Source organism: Nomascus leucogenys, chromosome 16 (genome assembly GCF_006542625.1).
Source record: "Nomascus leucogenys isolate Asia chromosome 16, Asia_NLE_v1, whole genome shotgun sequence".
NCBI lineage: Eukaryota > Metazoa > Chordata > Mammalia > Primates > Hylobatidae > Nomascus > Nomascus leucogenys.
This window is the reverse complement of record NC_044396.1, coordinates 55,037,089-55,056,449: the sequence shown is the minus strand read 5'-3', so window position 1 is coordinate 55,056,449 and position 19,361 is coordinate 55,037,089. Positions and strand designations below refer to the sequence as shown.

Sequence of the window (19,361 nt, the reverse complement as noted above, 5' to 3'; positions counted from 1 at the left end):
TTCATAGCAGAGTGAAAATGGGCTAATACAACCCTCACGACCTAATTACCTCCCAAAGGCCCCACCTCCAAATACCATCACACCAGAGATTAGGACTTCAACATAAGAATTTTGGGAGGATACAAACATTCAGTCCATAGCAAGGTGCTTAGAGTACAGCGGGGGAGACAGAGCTATGAACAGATTATGTCTAGATAGGTCTATAGTGGACACTGTGGTGCACTGCCCAGATCACTGCTTCAAGATGGAGACACTCTTCCTCCCTATGCAGACTTGCCCATTAAAGACTCACAAATGAGTCCATCCCCAGGAATTGCCCTTGGCTGAAGAGAGCTGTCTTCCCCAAGGTTAATTCCCCTTCCTGGGATTGGGGCAGTCTGCATCCAATGACTGGCCAATGACTGGCCATTGAGGGAGTACCAAGGCCAGTCTCCTTGTCTCAACTGGAGTAAACACTGAAAGGTTACCCAGTCAGCTGAGGCCTCTGCTGCAACTGCCCCACAGTTCAACTCTTCCTTTACCCAGTTCTGCTTCTCTCACTCCCTTATAGGTGTTGTTCCTGAGAACACGCTCCAAAAAATCCCGTCTGCATATAAATCTCCATCTCTGAGTCCATTTTACAGGGAACCCCACCTAAGACAAGGTGCAGCTTAGAAAATTATTATTAGGAAAAGCTGTCCTATTCACAGTTGCCAGAGCCTACTTTCCAAATAGAAAACACTAGTTGCCTTGGAAGAAGTCTTTGGAGAAGAATCAAACCAGCATTTCAGTTCCAGTCTGAAAACAAGAAAAAAACCCAATGTCCCAGCTTGAAGACAGGCAGGAGGATTCTCTCTTGCTCGTGGGAGGGTCAGCCTTTTTGTTCTATTCAGACCTTTAGCTGATTGGATAACATCCATTCGTATTGGTGAGGGAGAGTCTGCTTTACTCCATCTACCAATTCAAATGTTCATCTCAGGCCAGGCGTGGTGGCTCACTCCTGTAATCCCAGCACTTTGGGAGGCCAAGTCAGGAGGATCGCTTGAGCTCAGGAGTTCCACCAGCCTGGTCAACGTGGTGAAACCCTGTCTCTGCAAAAAAATACAACAATTAGCCAGGCATGGTTATGTGCACCTGTAATCCCAGCTATTCAGAAGGCTGAGGCAAGAGGATCACTTGAACCCAGCAGGCGAAGGTTGCAGTGAGCCAAGATCACGCCACTGCACTCCAGTCTGGGCGACAGAGCCAGAACTTGTCTCAAAAAAAAAGTTAATTTCCACCCAAAACACCCTCACATACACCCCCAGAATACCTGACCAAATGTCTGGGCCATCATCTTCTCTCTCCTAGGCTACTGCCATGGCCTCCTAACTGGACATGATGCTGTCTGTGCTGGTGATTTATCTGTGATCTCCAAGATATCTTTCTATGCTCTTCTCTGTAATCCTGGGGTTGGGATGATGCAAATGAAATCTCTTCATCTCTCAGCTAGCTGGCTTCCTGTTAGGTTTTCCCATGTGAGGCATTAGAAGGAGATCACAAAGCAGAAGAAAAGAAGGGACTTCTACCTTGTTTTCCACTTCCTGTTTTCAATTTTACTTCAGTAGCAGCACATAACTGGCCCTAGCTCCAGCTTCTGAGTATTCTCAGTACCGACCATGCTGTGCCTCCCCTCAAGCCCCAGGTGCCAGCAGCAGCCATGCCACACCCCCTCACCTGCTGGGCTGCACCCCAGGGAGGTCTGAGCACCTGCAGAGCCATGCCCCTTTGGTGGAAGCACCAGCCAGACAGCAACCCCCTCATCCGAGATCTGAGCCAGGCAGAGCCGTCCTCAGAAATCCAAGCACCAGCCCCATGGGGCCCCTCCTCCAAGCTCCTCAGTACAGGCAACTCCACCTGTTTCCTCCTGTTGGTCAGCCTTGGGAGCGAGAGCTGCTTCCTGCAGTTATTAATCCCTAGGTTACCTAGCCTCTTCCTTTTTCCTTTTACTCTTTCAGCGTTCTAATGCCTATGAAACCAATTCTTTATATTTACTGAAATACCTACAGTGTCTTCTGTTTCTGACCGGCCAATGGCTGATAACCCTTTTAAACCATTTTCCATTTAACAGATTTTGAAATCCATTTTCCATGTACCAGTTATCTTTTGAAAATGTGGCTCACTCCCCTGCTGTACTAGTCAAGGTGCTGAGTTTCAAACAACAACTTCTGGCTAATGTTTAAACAGAGGAGGGATTTACTGAAAGTGACTAGGGAGCTCAGAGAATCAAGAGGAAGACTGGAGAACAAGGTACCAAGTAAGGCTGTCACAGCAAAGCTCCCAGCACGGCTTGCTATGCCACTGATACCATACCACAGGAGACATATGGGCAGCCAGGTATCAGTGGACATTGGTTGCCATATGCTGGACTCTGCTGCTGCGGCACACTCATTCCTGGGTGCTCCTGACCCCACCACAGCCACCCTATTAATTTCTAACTGACCTTACATCTTGGAAGATGACCTCATGATTCAAAGTCCCAGGTAGGAGCATCTGATCGACGTTGCTTTAAGTGCCAGGGGGAGGGGGAGAGAAACCATCTTTTCTATTCATTTCTAAGTTGTAGCTTCAATAGTGGAACTGATGCCCGACATGCCATAAGTTTTGTGATTCCCAAAAATAAGAAGGGCTTTTCAATACCCAGGGTGGTAATTATCCAGTATGTTGCCTAAAACCATCCAATAGCTTCCCCTCTCAGAGTAAAAGTCCCAAAACTGGCCTTGATATATGGTATGATCTGGCACCACCTAACTTTCTGACCTCATCTCATGCCAATCTTCCATGCTCATGTTTCTGTCACATGGGGTTTCTGTCTGTCCCTTAAGCATGCCATGCTTATTCTGACCCCAGGGAATCACTGTTCCCTCATTCTGGAAGATCCTTCCTTCTTGCCTCCAAGCATCGGCTCAGATATCTTCTCCTCAGTGAAACCTTCCTCAGGAAGCCTCTACCACATTCCTCTTCTCTTTGTAGCACTTGTTTGCACGTGATCTTTTCTTGTGTGTTGATTTGTTAATTATCTGCCTCCCCTGTCTGGAATGTCAATTCTGTGATGTCTGTTCATTGCTGCTGCGTCCCAGCACCTGGGAGAGTGGCTGGCTCTGGGCAGGTGCTTACTGTTTGTTGAATGAACAGACAGCTAGATGGCTCAATTCTGTTTATTAAAGAGTCTTACTTGATAAAAGAAAAGCAAAATAATGTTATAATGAAAACAATGGCAAGTGAGATTCCATGGATGCTTAAAATAATTAACTTCAGAATGCATCCATGACATTCTTTTGGAGGTTTCACTAAGGAGTTAGGGCTTTAAGGTGGACCCTAATGAGGCTATTTTAATCTTTGGGAGAGACTATGGTTTCTGTCTCATGGCCACCAGCTAGGAGTCCTCCATTTTATAAATTAAAGCAGAAGGTAAGGTTTAGGTAAGGAAAGCCACAAAACATACCACATTCATACTGAGTATGGGTTTATTTTTTATTTTTTACTTTTTGGTTTTTTGTATTTTGGCTTTTTTTGAGACTGAGTCCAGGCTGGAGTGCAGTGGGGTGATCTCGGCTCACTGCAACCTCCACCTCCCAGATTCAAGCAATTCTCCTGCCTCAGCCTCCCACGTAGCTGGGATTACAGGCATGCACCCCCATGCCCGGCTAATTTCTTTGTATTTTTTACAAAAAAAAATACAAAAAAAGAGATGGGGTTTCACCATGTTGGCCAGGCTGGTCTTGAACTCCTGACCTTAAGTGATCCACCCACCTCAGTTTCCCAAAGTGCTGGGATTACAGCGATGCACCACCACGCCCGGCTAATTTGTTTATTTTTTAGTAGAGACAGGGGTTTGCCGTGTTGGCCAGGCTGGTCTCGAACTCCTGACCTCATGTGATCCGCCTGCCTCAGCCTCCCAAAAAGCTGGGATTACAGGCGTAAGCCACTGCACCTGGCCTGAAGTCTTATTAGCTGTGTGCTGTTGGCTCTGCCACTGCTAGCTGTGTGACCTTGGGCAAGCCACATAACCTCTCTTTGCTTCAATTTCCCGTTTGCAAAATGGGAATAATAACTGCACGTACACATAGGGCTGTTATGAGGACTGAATGAGTCAGTATATAGAAACCACAAGAAAAGTGTCTAGCATATAGTTACCTTTGATAAAGTATAAGTAATATAAGCATAAGCCAGTATTATGGTTTGGATCATATTTGTATGTTGGTAAGAGCAACTTCAACAAGATAAAAGTTTATGTATCTTTCAGGGGCCGGGTGCGGTGGCTCACGCCTGTAATCCCAGCACTTTGGAGCAGAGGTGGGCAGATCACCTGAGGTCAGGAGTTAGAGATCAGCCTGGTCAACATGGTGAAACCCCATCTCTATTAAAAATATAAAATTAGCTGGGCATGGTGGCAAGTGCCTGTAATCCCAGCTACTTGGGAGGCTGAGGCAGGAGAATCACTTGAACCCAGGAGGCAGAGGTTGCAGTGAGCCAAGATCAAGCCATTGCACTCCAGCCTGGGCAAAAAAGCGAAATTCTGTCTCAAAAAAAAAAAAAAAGTTTATATATCTTTCAAATAAAAGAAATCAGAGGTAGGCAGCCCAGGGCTGGTATAGCAGCTCCTTGGTCACTGGGGGCAGAAGCGCCGTCTTCCTCCACCCCTCTACCACCATTGAATACACGCTTTATATCCTCAAAGTCCAAGACGGCTGCCAAAGCTCACATCTGCATTGTAGGCACCAGAAAGTAGGATGGGAGAAGGGTAAATAGGGACATACCACATGGCCAAATCAATACCCTATAAGAAACCTTCCCACGTGGCCCTAGATAGTTCTTTTATTTGCATCTCTTTGGCTACAACTTTGTCACATGGCCACACATAGCTGCCAGAGCTACTGGGAAATGTATTTTCACTGGATGTGTACGCTCCAAATAAAGCTGGAATTCCACTATGAAAGAAGAAAGGAAAAATGGATATGGGCCTTATGCAAGTTATTTAACGTCTCCAAATTTTAGTTTTTTCCTTTTAAAGTGGGAACAATAGAACATGCCTCATACAGCTGTCTGGAAGATTACATGAAGAAAGCTTAAAAACTGCTAGCACAGCCATGACACACACTAAGTAAACATTAGCTGTTATCACAAGAAGGAAAAAATGTATCTCTGCATGCTTTTAAAAATAAGATACACAAAACCAAATGGAACAAAAGAAGAAAAAATATTGTCGCACAAAATACTGAGTAACTTCAGAGAGAAATCTACTGTATCTGTGGGTTTCTTCCACCTTTTTGTTGCTTTGGCCTTCTTTATCTCAACCGACTCTCAGCTGACAAAGTTACAGTTTTAAACAGCGTATCACCCTGCTTTGCTGCTTACAAAGGGCTGCTGTGTCTGGGCGGGCCGTCTCAAACTCACTGTTGTGAATCTTTCCAGTCTTGCCCACCACCCAACTGCTGTCTAACTGTGCCCAGTGTTCTCACCCGGTGGTTCATAAACCTGGCTGACCTTAAGACTCACTTACCTGAAGAGTTCTGTAAAAATACAGACTCTAAGTTCCCACCCCAGGAATCAGCCCAAAAAATTCCCCTACAACCGCCTCAGCTTTGTCAAACTGCCTTGGGGTTTTCTTGGACTAAGTGACTCAGCAACTTGAATGTTTATAGAGTACAGATGAATATATCTTGTAACACAAACTAATTGTTACCAGGAGGCAGGCACTGATCTAAAGCACTTTACATGGACTAACTCATTTAAGTTCTATTATTCCCCTTTATATAGATTAGAAAACCAAGGCACAGAGAGGATAAGCGACTTGCTCAAGGTCACACAGCAAATGGAGAACTGGGAGCTGAGATTTAAGCCTCAGCCTGTACACTTCACCTGTATGCTCTACAACCCTCCAGTCTATATTAAACAGTTAAGGCACTCCAATACAAATTACAAAAAAATTTTAACAGACTTCCCCCTAGCATTTATTAAGTAAACTGACAAATATTCTTATATCAATTGATATTATTCTTATGATTATTTATTTTCCCAAGAACTTATGGCATAGACAAGTCTGTTATAAAAGTATTTCAGGTAGCTATCAAAATGATGTTAAAATTATATTTTTATGTGTGCATAGGTACACAATGATGCTTTTTATGTGAAGAAATATATCTGCACAAACATATATACACATACACACTGTATATGCCTATAGACAGTCTCAGGGGAAACAGAAAAGTGTGACAGTTAATTCCGGGAGGTAACATTTTGGCAGATATTTCTTTCCCTCTTTAAATTTATTTGAAATAAACATTTGAATTTTGTGCCTTTTCTGCTCCCAGCACTGCTGGGCCTGCAAGGTCTCTTTTGAGCAGCGGATGCGGGTCTCTCTTCCACAGGATGGGGTTTGTTGTTAAAGTTGTTAAGAATAAGGCCTACTTTAAGAGATACCAAGTGAAATTTAGAAGACAACGAGAGGGTAAAACTGATTACTATGCTCACAAACACTTGGTGATACAGAATAAAAATAAATACAACACACCCAAATACACGATGATAGTTCGTGTAACAGATACATCATTTGTCTGATTGCTTATGCCTGTATAGAAGGGGATATGATAGTCTGCAGCATATGTACACAAACTGCCAAAATATGGTGTGAAGGTTGGCCTGACAAATGATGCTGCAGCATATTGTACTAGCCTGCTGTTGGCCTGCAGGCTTCTCAATAGGTTTGGCATGGACAAGATCTATGAAGGCCAAGTGGAGGTGACTGGAGATGAATACAATGTGGAAAGCACTGATGGACAGCCAGGCACCTTTACCTGGTATTTGGATGCAGGCTTTGCCAGAACTACCACTGGCAATAAAGTTTTCGGCACCCTGAAGGGAGCTGTGGATGGAGGCTTGTCTGTCCCTCACAGTACTAAATGATTCCCTGGTTATGATTCTGAAAGCAAGGAATTTAATGCAGAAATACACCGGAAGTACATCACGGGCCAGAATGTTGCAGTACATGTGCTACTTAATGGAGGAAGATGAAGATGCTTACAAGAAACAGCTCTCTCAATACACAAAGAACAGCGTAACTTCAGACATGATGGAGGAGATGTATAAGAAAGGTCATGCTGCTATACGAAGGAATCCAGTCTATGAGAAGAAGCCCAAGAAAGAAGTTAAAAAGAAGAGGTGGAACCTTCCCAAAATGTCCCTTGCTTGGAAGAAAGATAGGGCAGCTCAAAAGAGGGCAAGATTCCTCAGAGCTCAGGAGTGGGCTGCTGAGAGCTAAATCAAACAACTTTCTGTGAGGATTTTTCAGATAAAGACAATAAACTTATTGACAGCAAAAAACAAAAACAACCCCCTCAAATTTGAATTTTGTTTAATAAAAAATTCCTAAATTTAAAAAGCAAGATGTTGTATGTATTTTGAAGCAAAAGCTTTGTGAAATAATAAATAATGCCTGTCTGTTTTCTTGGAGAGCCTTGCAAACCCTTCATTTAAAATTTCTCCATCCTGGCTAACACGATGAAATCCTGTCTCTACTAAAAATACAAAAAAAAAAAAAAAAATGAGCTGAGTGTGGTGGCAGGCACCTGTAGTCCCAACTACTGGGGAGACTGAGGCAGAAGAATTGCTTCAACCCGGGAGGCAGAGGTTGCAGTGAGCCGAGATCGTGCCACTGCACTCCAGCCTGGGGGACAGAGTAAGACTCTATCTCAAAAAAGAAAAAAAAAAAATTTCTCAGCCTGGGCAATATAGTGAGACCTTGTTTCTACAAAAATAAAAATAAAAAAATTAGTCAGGGGCCGAGCACGGTGGCTCACACCTGTAATCCTGGCACTTTGGGAGGCTGAGGCGAGCAGATCACAAGGTCAGGAGTTCGAGACCAGCCTGGCCAATATGGTGAAACCCTGTCTCTACTAAAAATACAAAAAAAATTAGCTGGACATGGTGACGTATGCCTGTAATTCCAGTTACTCGGGAGGCTGAGGCAGGAGAATTGCTTGAACCTGGGAGGCGGAGGTTGCAGTGAGCCGAGATCGCACCACTGCACTTCAGCCTGGGCGACAGAGTGAGACTCTGTCTCAAAATTAGTCATGGTGGTATGCACCTGTAGTCCCAGCTACTTGAGAGGCTGAGGTGGGAGTATTGCTTGAGCCCTGAAGGCGGAGGTTGCAGTGAGCCAAGATCCGCCACTGCACTCTAGCCTGGGGAACAGAGCAAGACCTGTCTCAAAGTAAAATTTCTCCTTTAAGATAGTTTAGGATGAAATTTGGTGGACATACTGGATTACAGGTGTGCTTGCATAGTGGTGAGGCTATTGGTTTTAGAGTCTAACAGATGTGCGCTTAAATTCTGGCTGTGAAACTTCCTGGCTGAGTGACAGACTCCTGAACCGCCCAGGTCACTGAACTGCCCAGCCTCACTCACGCATTGCCTGTGAAAAGGTTCAAGGGCCTGGACATTTGGCAGGGCTGAACATGTGTATCTCGGTAACTGATACAAGGTAACCATATGGTTAGCAAGAGTCTGTCATCATCAGAACATAACTCAGTGTTTTTAAATGCCAATCACAAAACTGGCACTTTTTTGGATAATAATAAAAGTTATAAATAATAATTTACTATTGAAAGCTCAGCCTCCACTCTTCCAAAGACATTTGAGAAATGGAAAACATCACCCTGACCTCAGGGATCCAGCTGAAGTTGGCTTAAGAAATTGTTTCTAGGCTGGGTGCCGTGGCTCATGCTTGTAAGCCTAGCTCTTTGGGAGGCTGAGATGGGTGGATCACTTGAGGTCAGGAGTTCAAGACAGCCTGGCCAACATGGTGAAACCCCGTCTCTACTAAAAATATAAAAATTAACTGGGCGTGGTGGTGCACACCTGTAATCCCAGCTACTCGAGAGGCTGAGGCAGGAGAATCGCTTGAACCTGGGAGGTGGAGTTGGCAGTGAGCCGAGATTGTGCCACTGCCCTCCAGCCTGGGCAACAGAATGAGACCCTGTCAAAAAGAAAGGAATGAGGGAGGGAGGGAGGAAGGAAGGAAGAAAGGGAGGAAGGGAGGGAAGGAAGGAAGGGAGGGAGGGAAGGAGAAGAAAGAAAGAAAAAAAAAAAAGAAAGATCTTTTCTAGTTTGATGCATATATGTTTTTGGGGGACGGCAAAAGTCTGTCCTCTTCTGAACTTTCTGTTTTCCGAAACAGATTTATCTGCAGTCATACTTGGCCTTATCTCCTTGTGATGATTCATTTTAGATATAAACTTAACTGGGCCATAGGGCGACCAGATATTTGATCAAACATCATTCTGGGTGTGTTTGTGAGTATGTTTCTGGATGAAATCAACATTTGATAAAGCAGAGCAAAAATGCAGAGGAAAAAAAGGGAAAAAAAGAAAATAGTTTTGGAATTGGTAGACTGGGTACAGTCAGTTGTCCTCCCTAATGTGGGTTGGCCTCATCCAATCAATCGAAGGCCTGCATGGAACTCCCTACGGCAAGTAAATGGGAACTCCTCCTGCCTAACTGTCTTCCAGCTGGGATGCTGGATTTTTTCCTGCCTTCGAACTCATTCTGAAACATCAACTCTTCTTAGGTCTCAAGCCTGCTAACATTGAGATTGGAGCTACATCATCAGTTCTCCCAGGTCTCCAGCTTGCCAACTGCAGACCTTAGAACTTGTCAGCCTCCATAACCACTTGAGTCAATTCCTTATAATAAATCTCTCTCTCTGTCTCTCCCTCTCTCCATAAACACACACACACACACACACACACACACACACACACACACACACGCACACAAACACATGCTCCTATATTTTTTCTGGGGAACCCTGACTAATGCATTCCCTTTCTGCTGCCTGGATGGGGCTGTCTCCATCCGACCCTCGGGCATTGCCACCCCTTGTGCTTGAATGGTGGCTCTTAAGCCCTTTTTCTCCTCATTCTGGTTCGTCTGGCTTCCTCCCCAACTGCTGCTGAAATTCCTATCTGAGAGGTCACCAGTGATTTTCTTATTGTCAATTCCAGGGCTCAGCCTTATCCTCCTGGACCTTGCTCTGTCAGACATCACTCTTCACATGTCTTCAGGCACCTTTCTTTGTGTCTATAAATGTGCTACAATCTCCAGTAGCCTTGAGTCACTCTCTAGCAATGGCTGCATTTCTGGAATCCCAGTTTCTTACTGGTCAGGAGTTTGGTTTCTGGAGCCTTAAGCTCTCAGTTCTGCCACTTCTACCTGCATGACCTTTGGCAAGTTGCTTAACCTTTCTGTGCCTCAGTTTCCTCATCTGTAAAATAAGGCCGTGGATAATGTCTACCTCTCAGGCTGTTGTGAGAAATGAATGCATTAGAGCCTTGTCATAGAGAAAGTGGTTTGTAAATGTTAACTATTATCTGAGTGCAGTCTCACCTCCCTTTCACTCCTCAGTGTACCAGATCCTGTCTCAGGCCCTACCACTCCTGAGAAACCACTTCATCAAGGTCACCCATGACCTATTACTTGTCAGTATCTTCAGCCCTGTGTTTCTACCCCTCTGTTGCACTTGATGTTCTCAATAACGTCCTCTTTTCCTCATTTACTGCCATTTCCTGCTGCACACATCACATCCTAGTTAAACTGAATGAACACACATACCCCTGGGGTGTTTTCTCACCTCCAAGCCTTTGCTGTTGCTGAAACCGTACCCCTCCTATCACACAGAAGGCTCCTTCTCACTCTCACACAGGTAGTCCTTACCTCCAATATCCAACCCTGCTCATCACCCTCACCCCACCTTCCCTGGTTAACTTCCACTTATCCTTTAAGCCTTTCCTCACGCCTTGCTTCCCCAGGAATCCCTTCCTATCCCACTCTCCCACCAAAGCTGGGTTAGGTGCCCCTTTCTGGTGCTCGCATAGCACCCACGTACTTCCCACGCTGTACTGTATTTCTGTCTCTCCAAAACAACTGTAAGTGCCTTAAATTCAGAATCATTTCTTATTCTTTTTCGAGTTTCCAGCATTGACATGGTGCCAGACACACACCAGGGACTTAGTAAATGTTTATGGAATGAAGTAATCAATTAATAATATTAACACCCATTTACTTCCATGGAGTCTTAGAAGGACCCAGGGCAACTAGACTTGCAGAGAGTTAGGGGATTAGAAACAAAACAGAAGGAAGGGGGAAAAAAACCTGCATAAAATTTTGCAATGTGTAGTAAGGAAGTTGGAGACTGGTAGTGTTTGGCAGGAGTATAGGAGGGCTTGCCATGCAGGGAAACTCTCAAAACAGAGAAGTAGTGCCCACTGGGAGGCCGACTTCACATTCCTCTAAGCTGTGCTTAGGTTCTCTCACAAAATTGCTAGCTAAATAGAAGGCAGAAGAAACGTGAAGAAAATGTATATCCACTCTCCCTCTTGCTTCTTTCCAAAAAAAGCACAGTTAAATCCATATGGCTCGAAAAGATTATTCCAAATGCATGTTAACTATGCATTTTTATGCTGGAAGAAATGAAAAAGAAAAAAATTGTTTTTAAAAACTTGGGAGAAATACAGAACATTCTCTGCCGATTGATATAGAGTCTGTTGGGCATAATCAGGTTATTATCTCCTTGTGAACAACTCCCTTGCGAGCCAACAATTACATCATCAAGCACAGAACCCAAAGAATGTCTGGGTCTTTAGTACCTTTGTTATCATTGCTTTTGTATTTGACATTTCTTGTCATTGAGAGAGATTTACCATCCACCATTCCTAGAACCAATCATTACCTAACAGGTAACAAGCATTGAGCATTAGTACTCACAAGTTTTAAAAAATTAAAATCTTCACCTTTTTTTTTAAACAGATAATACATTCACATGGTTCAAATTTCAAATTTCAAGAACTACAAAAGAGTGTACAATAAAAACTTTTCCTCTACTCTGCCCTTTCAGAGGTCTTCTGGTTATATAAAGAGACACATGGCCGGGCACGGTGGCTCACACCTGTAATCCCAGCACTTTGGGAGGCCAAGGTGGGCAGATCACCAGAGGTCAGGAGTTCGTGACCAGCCTGGCCAACATGGTGAAATCCCGTCTCTACTAAAAAGTACAAAAATTAGCTGGGCGTGGTGGCGGGTGCCTGTAATCCTACCTACTCAAGAGGCTGAGGCAGGAGAATTGCTGGAACCCGGGAGGTGGAGGTTGCAGTGAGCCGAGATCGCGTCATTGCACTCCAGTCTGGGCCGACAATAGGAAGACTCCGTCTCAAAAAAAAAAAAAAAAGACACATGCATACAGGTATATATTTTTTTTCCACAGCCTGCTTTCTGTTATATCCTGCTATACATACAATCCTGAACCTTGCATTTTTCATGTAACAATCAATTTGGGAAAGTGTTCCACATCAGTATATACAGGAAGTTTTTCATTTTATTTGTTGCATTGTATAAATAGACCATGATTTATTTAACTTTTCCCTATTCATGGACATTTAGGTTGCTTCCAATATTTTGTTAAGCAAACAGTGCTGAAATAAATAACCTGAACCTACCTTATTTTGCATATGTGCCAGGATATCTGTAGCATAAATTCCTGGAAGTGGACTGGCTGGGCCAAAGGACATGTTTATTTGTAATTTTCTTAGCAGTTACCAAAGTTCTCTCCGTGGAGGTGGTTGTACCAATTTACCCTCCCACCAGCCTCCCTGTGTTCCACCAACAGTGTCAGCCAACTTCTAGGCTCTGCCAATTTGGAAAATGAAGAATGACATTTTGATGTACTTCTAGCTTGTGTTTCTCTTATTATTGTGTATAGCTGTGCCTTCCCCACCCCCCGCCCTCCGAGACAAGGTCTGGCTCTATCACCCAGGCCGGAGTGCAGTGGCATGATCTTGGCTCACTGTAACCTCCGCCTCCCAGGCCCAACCCATCCTCTCACCTCACCTCAGCTTTCCAAGTAGCTGGGACTACAGGTGCATACCACTATGCCTGGCTAATTTTTGTGCTTTTTGTAGAGATGGGGTTTCACTATCTCGCCCAGCTGGTCTCGAACTTCTGAGCTCAAGCAATTTGCCTGCCTCCACAGTCTCAAAAAAGGCTAGGATCACAGGCGTTAGCCACCGCACCCAGCCTTTTTTTTGTTTTTTGTTTTTTTGAGCCTCAGTGCTAGTCGCCCTTCTCTCTCTCTCATTATAAAATAATAACAATAATAGCTGACACTTATGCAGTGGCTTGCCATTGCCAGATATGTTGTAGGTGTCTCATTTAGCCTGACAACGGTCCTGTGTTGTAGGTACTGTTCTCATCCCTGGTGTACAAATGAGGACATTGAGACTTACTGTGTTTAAGTGACTTGCCCAAGGCTTCACAGCAGTAAATGGCAGAGCCAGGACTTAAACCCAGGCTTCTATGACCATAAAGACAATTTTCTTAAAAATTAGGCAACTTTGGCCAGGCGCAATGGCTCACGCCTATAATCCCTTTGGGAGGCTGAGGTGGGTGGATCACTTGCGATCAGGAGTTCAAGACTAGCCTGGCCGACGTGGTGAAACCTCGCCTCCACTAAAAATACAAAAATTAGCCAGGCATGGTGGCAAGCGCCAGTCATCCCAGCTGCTTAGGAGGCTGAGGCAGGAGAATTACTTGAACCTGGGAGGCAGAGGTTGTAGTGAGCCAAGATTGCACCACTGCCCTCCAGCTTGGGCGACAGAGTGAAACTCAGTCTCAAAAAAAAAAAAAAAATTAGGCAACTTTGCCTACTACTCAACAACAAAAATAGAGGCCCTCAGGTATCATTCACGGATTATCTCCCTAAAGTTCTAAGAAAGTAGCCCACTAGTGTCCTTTCGCACTCCTGCCATCTTTTCAGGGTAATGTCTTTTCACGCTCCTGCCTCCTTTCGAGATGTGCTCTAAGGGGACTGCACTAATATGTAGACCCAGGCCTCTGAGATGACACTGACACTGGCTGGAGGCTTCCAGAAATGCAGCCACATGAGAGGATTGAGTAGCCATTTGAGCAAACACTAGTTCATGAATTATTATTTCTTTTTTTTCTTTTTTTTGAGAGGGTCTTGCTCTGTCACCCAGGCTGGAGTGCAATGGCACGATCTCGGCTCACTGCAACCTCCGCCTCCTGGGTTCAAGCAATTCTTATGTCTCAGCCTCCTCAGTAGCTGGGATTACAGGCACGCCCCACCATGCCCAGCTAATTTTTTTGTATTTTTAGTAGAGATGGGGTTTTGCCATGTTGCCCAGGCTAGTCTCAAACTCCTGAACTCGGGCAATCCACCCTCCTCAGCCTCTGAAAGTGCTAGGATTACAGGCATGAGCCACTGCGCCCAGCCTGAATTATTATTTCTTAATAGCAACTTCAGGCCTACAAGTAAGGAAGAAGTGAAGTTCATTCATTCAACAAATATTTAGGGAGCATCTATGTCCTAGGCACTGTTCAGGCACTTGGACACAGCAATGAACAAGATAAATCAGGTCTCATAAAACGTACATTAATGGCCAGGCGTGGTGGCTCACGCATATGATCCCGGCACTTTAGGAGGCCGACATGAGCAGATTGCTTGAGGCCAGGAGTTCAAGACCAGCCTGGGCAATATGGCAAAACCTCGTCTCTACCAAAAAAAATTACAAAAATTAGCCAGGCGTGGCAGTGTGCACCTGTGGTCCCAGCTACTCAGGAGGGTAAGGTGGGAGGATCAGAGAAGCTGATCCTGTCGCTCACCTGCACTTCAGCCTGAGCGACAGAGTGAGACACCGTCTCAAAACAAGAAAAAAAAAAAACGCCGGGTGCGGTGGCTCATGCCTGTAATCCCAGCACTTTGGGAGGCAGAGGCGGGCGGATGACAAGTTCAGGAGATGGAGACCATCCTGGCTAACACAGTGAAACCCCGTCTCTACTAAAAATACAAAAAAAATTAGCCGGGCGTGGTGGCGGGCGCCTATAGACCCAGCTGCTGGGAGAGGCTGAGGCGGGAGAATGGCGTGAACCCGGGAGGCGGAGCTTGCAGTGAGCCGAGATTGCGCCACTGCACTCCAGCCTGGGCGACAGAGCGAGACTCCGCCTCAAAAAAGAAAAGGAAAAAAAAAAAAAAAAGACCAAAAATGTTATATTAGATAATAAATAAGAAAATTTGTAAAAATTGATAGTAGTAAGTGCTATACAGGTTAAAACTGCATATTTTGTAAAAAGGAGCTGCTTTGGATTTGTTCATTGGCATAAGGCCCCTCTAAAGGGGGTGCCAGTTACACTGATCAGAAAATGACATGAGGGAACCAGCAACTGAAGTTCAAAGGAAGAGCATTTTAGGCAGAGGGAAGAGCCAGTGCAGAAGTCCCAAGTCAGGAACAAGCTGATGCACTGTGGGAGAAAGCCCGTTGAGCTGCAGCCCAGAGGAAGGGGGAAGGGAGGTTTTGGCAGAGGCTGGAGTGGTAGATGTGGTCAGATCTCACCTCAGAACTCTATGGGTCAGGAAAGAGAACTTGGATTGTGTTACGTCCAAGGGAGGCCATGGGAGATCTTAAACTGGGGGATAGAGGGTGTATGTGTGATATAATATGATACTGTTTTTAAAAACAATCACTCTGGCTATAGGGGGAGAGCAGATTCTAGTGGGTAAGTGAGTGAGTAAGGGGAGCAGTTGGAGGCTATTGCAGTGGCTTGGACTGGAGATTATGAAGGCACTATCAGAGTAGTGCTTCTCAAACCTGAGCAGGCATCAGAATTCTCTGAAGGGTGCCATCCCCAGAGTGATTCTGGATGGAAAGGACCTCAACATTTTACATTGCTAACAATTTTGCTGGTGATGCTGATGTGGCTGGTCTGTAAACTCCACTTTGAGTAACGTTGGACCAGACTGGAGATGCAACAAGTGGACTGATTTCAAACCATTTTGGAGGTAGAGTCAATAGGATTTACTGATAGATTGCATTTGCAAGGGAGAAGAATCAAGGTTGACCTTGAGTTTCCAGTTCAGCAACTGAGGGAACAAATGCCAGTATACACTGAGAGTGGAAAACCAGAAGGAGGTGCAGATTGAGGGGGGAAAAAAATCAAGAGTTCTGTTTTGGGCACGTTAAATTTGAGATCCCTGTGAGACATCCAAATGGAAATTTCAGTCATGCAGTGGGGAGTGCTGGTATTGGAGCAGGAGGTCAGGACATCTCAGTGTAGAGATGAAATTTAAAGTGATGGACTAGACACAATGGCCTTCTGAGAGCGTGTACCTGGGGAAGAGAAGGAGCTTGGGACAGAGTCCTGGCATTCCACATCTAGAGGTCAGGAACAGGACGGGAGACAGTGGACAAGAGGACAACCTGGAGAAGAATGTCACTAATGCTCAGAGGAGAAAGACTTTCAGGAAGAGGGGATGTCCAGCAACGTATAATAACTGGAAGCAAGGTCAATACAAGAGAGCCAGGGAGCAGAGGAGAGAACCCTCTGAGAAGGGGAAGAAAGAATGAGTAAGAACAACTGAAGACCTTTTGAGAATCCACAAATCTTTGTAGCTGCAGCTGGATTCTTCATGCATTGTGATTAGCCATTAACTAGAAACAGAAAGAGGCCGCATGCTTTTCTTCTGGGACAGTGAGAGGTGGAAACCTCAGCTATCCCATCTCACTCTCCAGCCAGCCTCAAGTCCTGGGGTGGAGGCAGCATTCAAGGGAAGCACAAAATAGATTGAGTCCTGGGAAGTGAGAGAATATAGGCAGGAGGCTGTCATGGGAATCAGAAATGACCCTGGGTGGCTTCTCGGACAGGCCTGCATCATTCTGGAAACTTCTTCACTTTAGACTCAAAGAAACAAGCATCCCTAGTCCCATCCAAGAGCAATTTCTCACCCAGTGTTTGTGAGCCCCGGGCTGCCTGCCGCAGTGGAGCCCTGGCTCCACTGCCCGTCTCCTCCCTCTTCTGTATTTTTCATGGCTTCCTCTAGCCTGGCTCCTTCCCCTCAGACTACAATAATGCCACTCCAGCCTAAAATAAAGCTGTCCTCCACCCTTCCTTCCCTGTGCTACTGCTTTCATTGCTTTTTCCCCAAACTTCCTATGTCAATGCTTGTGCTTCCTCACTTTCTTTTTCATCTGCACCCACTGGAATTTGGCTTCCATCCCTGCCACTGTCTCAAAAGCCACAGCCCTCTCCTAATTATCAAATGAGGGGCCTGCTCCTGTTGGCCTTCACCTCTGGCCATCTCTCTACTGCATTTCACACACTGGCCACCCACTCCTTCTGGAAACTCTTGCCTCCTTCTCTTGCCCTCACCATCTCACACAAAGGCTTTCCTCCCCAATCCCCCAGGGTCCGTGGTCCATGATTCCCCGCGTTCAGCACCCTCTTGGCTCTCCTCGACTCTCTCCTGGTGATCTCATCCACACTCTTTCACGATCACCCAGTTATGAACTGGTGACTTCCAGTCGCTCTGGTATTTTCAGGTGCCTCTGTGACATTTCCATGTTCCACAGGCATGTTAAAGATGCCCAAAACAAAATCTCGACCCACAGTTTGCACTTAATATATGTATTTTATTTTATTTATTTGTTTATTTTTTGAGAAGGGGTCTTGCTCCTGTCACCCAGGCTGGAGTGCAGTGGCACAATCTCAGCTCACTGCAGCCTCTGCCTCCCAGGTTCCAGCAATTCTCCTGCCTCAGCCTCCTGGGTAGCTGGGATTACAGGCATGCACCACCACACCAGGCTAATTTTTATATTTTTAGTAGAGACGGGGTTTCACCGTGTTGGTCAGGCTGGTCCCAAACTCCTGACTTCAGGTAATCTGCCCACCTCAGCCCCCCAAAGTGCTGGAATTTCAGGTGTGAGCCACTGTGCCTGGCCAATACATGTATTTTAAGTATATGTTTGTTGAATGAATTATTTTCTTCTTGCCCACTCCTCCCTTTTCCATAGTGAAGAAAAAGTAGTAAACAATAAACAAAACACAAATACCTCCTTCCCTTTTGGACCACCTCACACCGTTTTCCCTCACTACATGTAATTGGTTGCTTGGTCTGATTGATTCCATCTCCAAAGTGTTCTGAATCTTTCCTCTCCTTTATTCTTCTTTCCATTCCTCTTCTGCTCTTCTCCTCTCTCTGGCTGTCTAACACTGGAGACAGCCAAATGGTTCTTAAAACTGGCTATACATTGGAATCCCCTGGAAGATGTAAAAAAGCCTGATGCTCTGCCTGACCCGGACCAACTGAATCAGAATATCTGAGAGTGAAGCTGGGTGCACCAGGGTTTCTAAGAATCACTACAGGTAATTACAATGTACAGTCAGATTTGAGAACCAGCCAGGTGCGGTGGCTCACGCCTGTAATCCCAGCACTTTGGGAGGCCGAGGCAGGCGAATCACCTGAGGTCAGGAGTTCAAGACCAGCCTGGCCAACATGATGAAACCCCATCTCTACTAAAAATACAAAAATTAGCTGGCCATGGTGGCGGGCGCCTGTAATCCCAGCTACTTGGGAGGCTGAGGCAGGAGAATCACTTGAACCCAGGAAGGGGAGGTTGCAGTGAGCTGAGATCACACTACTGCACTCCAGCCTGGGCAACAAGTGTGAAACTCCATCTCAAAAAAAGAAAAAATTGAGAATCAAAGATGGTATCCTTCTCCAATACCCAGTATTTCTCCCCACAAAAATAAAAAATAAAACCTGATATTAGCACTTTCCTGCTTTAAAACTTCACATAAAGATGAATGCATTGGCTTACCCCTGTAATCCCCGCATTTTGGGAGGCCAAGGAAGGCAGATCACCTGAGGTCAGGAGTTCAAGACCAGCCTGGCCGATATAGTGAAACCCTGTCTCTATGACAAATACAAAAATTAGCCGGGCATGGTGGTGGGTGCCTGTAATCCCAGCTACTCAGGAGGCTGAGGCAGTAGAATTGCTTGAGCCCTGGAGGTGGAGGTTGCAGTGAGTTGAGATCACACCACTGCACTCCAGCCTGGACAAGAGAGCAAGACTCTGTCGAGAGAAAGAAAGAAAGAAAGAAAGAAAGAAAGAAAGAAAGAAAGAAAGAAAGAAAGAAAGAAAGAAAGAAAGAAAGAAAGAAAGAGAGAGAAAGAGAGAAAGAAAGAAAGAAAGAAAGAAAGAAAGAAAGAAAGAAAGAAAGAAAGAAAGAAAGAGAGAGAAAGTTTCAGGCGAGGCGTGGTGGCTCACACCTGTAATCCCAGAACTTTGGGAGGCCGAGGTGGGCAGATCACCTGAGGTCAGGAGTTCAAGACCAGCCTGGCCAACGTGGCGAAATCCTGTCTCTACTAAAAATACAAAAATTAGCTGGGTATGATGGCGGGTGCCTGTAATCCCAGCTACTCAGGAGGCTGAGGCAGGAGAATCGCTTGAACCTGGGAGACAGAGGTTGCAGTGAGCCAAGATCACGCCACTGCACTC

The 19,361-nt window shown here is 45.3% G+C and overlaps 1 pseudogene; it reads left to right on the top strand.

Annotated features, from left to right (window-relative positions):
- The first annotated feature begins 6,381 nt into the window (after positions 1-6,381).
- On the top strand, positions 6,382-7,279 carry LOC100596696 (annotated as a pseudogene).
- The last annotated feature ends 12,082 nt before the right edge of the window (positions 7,280-19,361 follow it).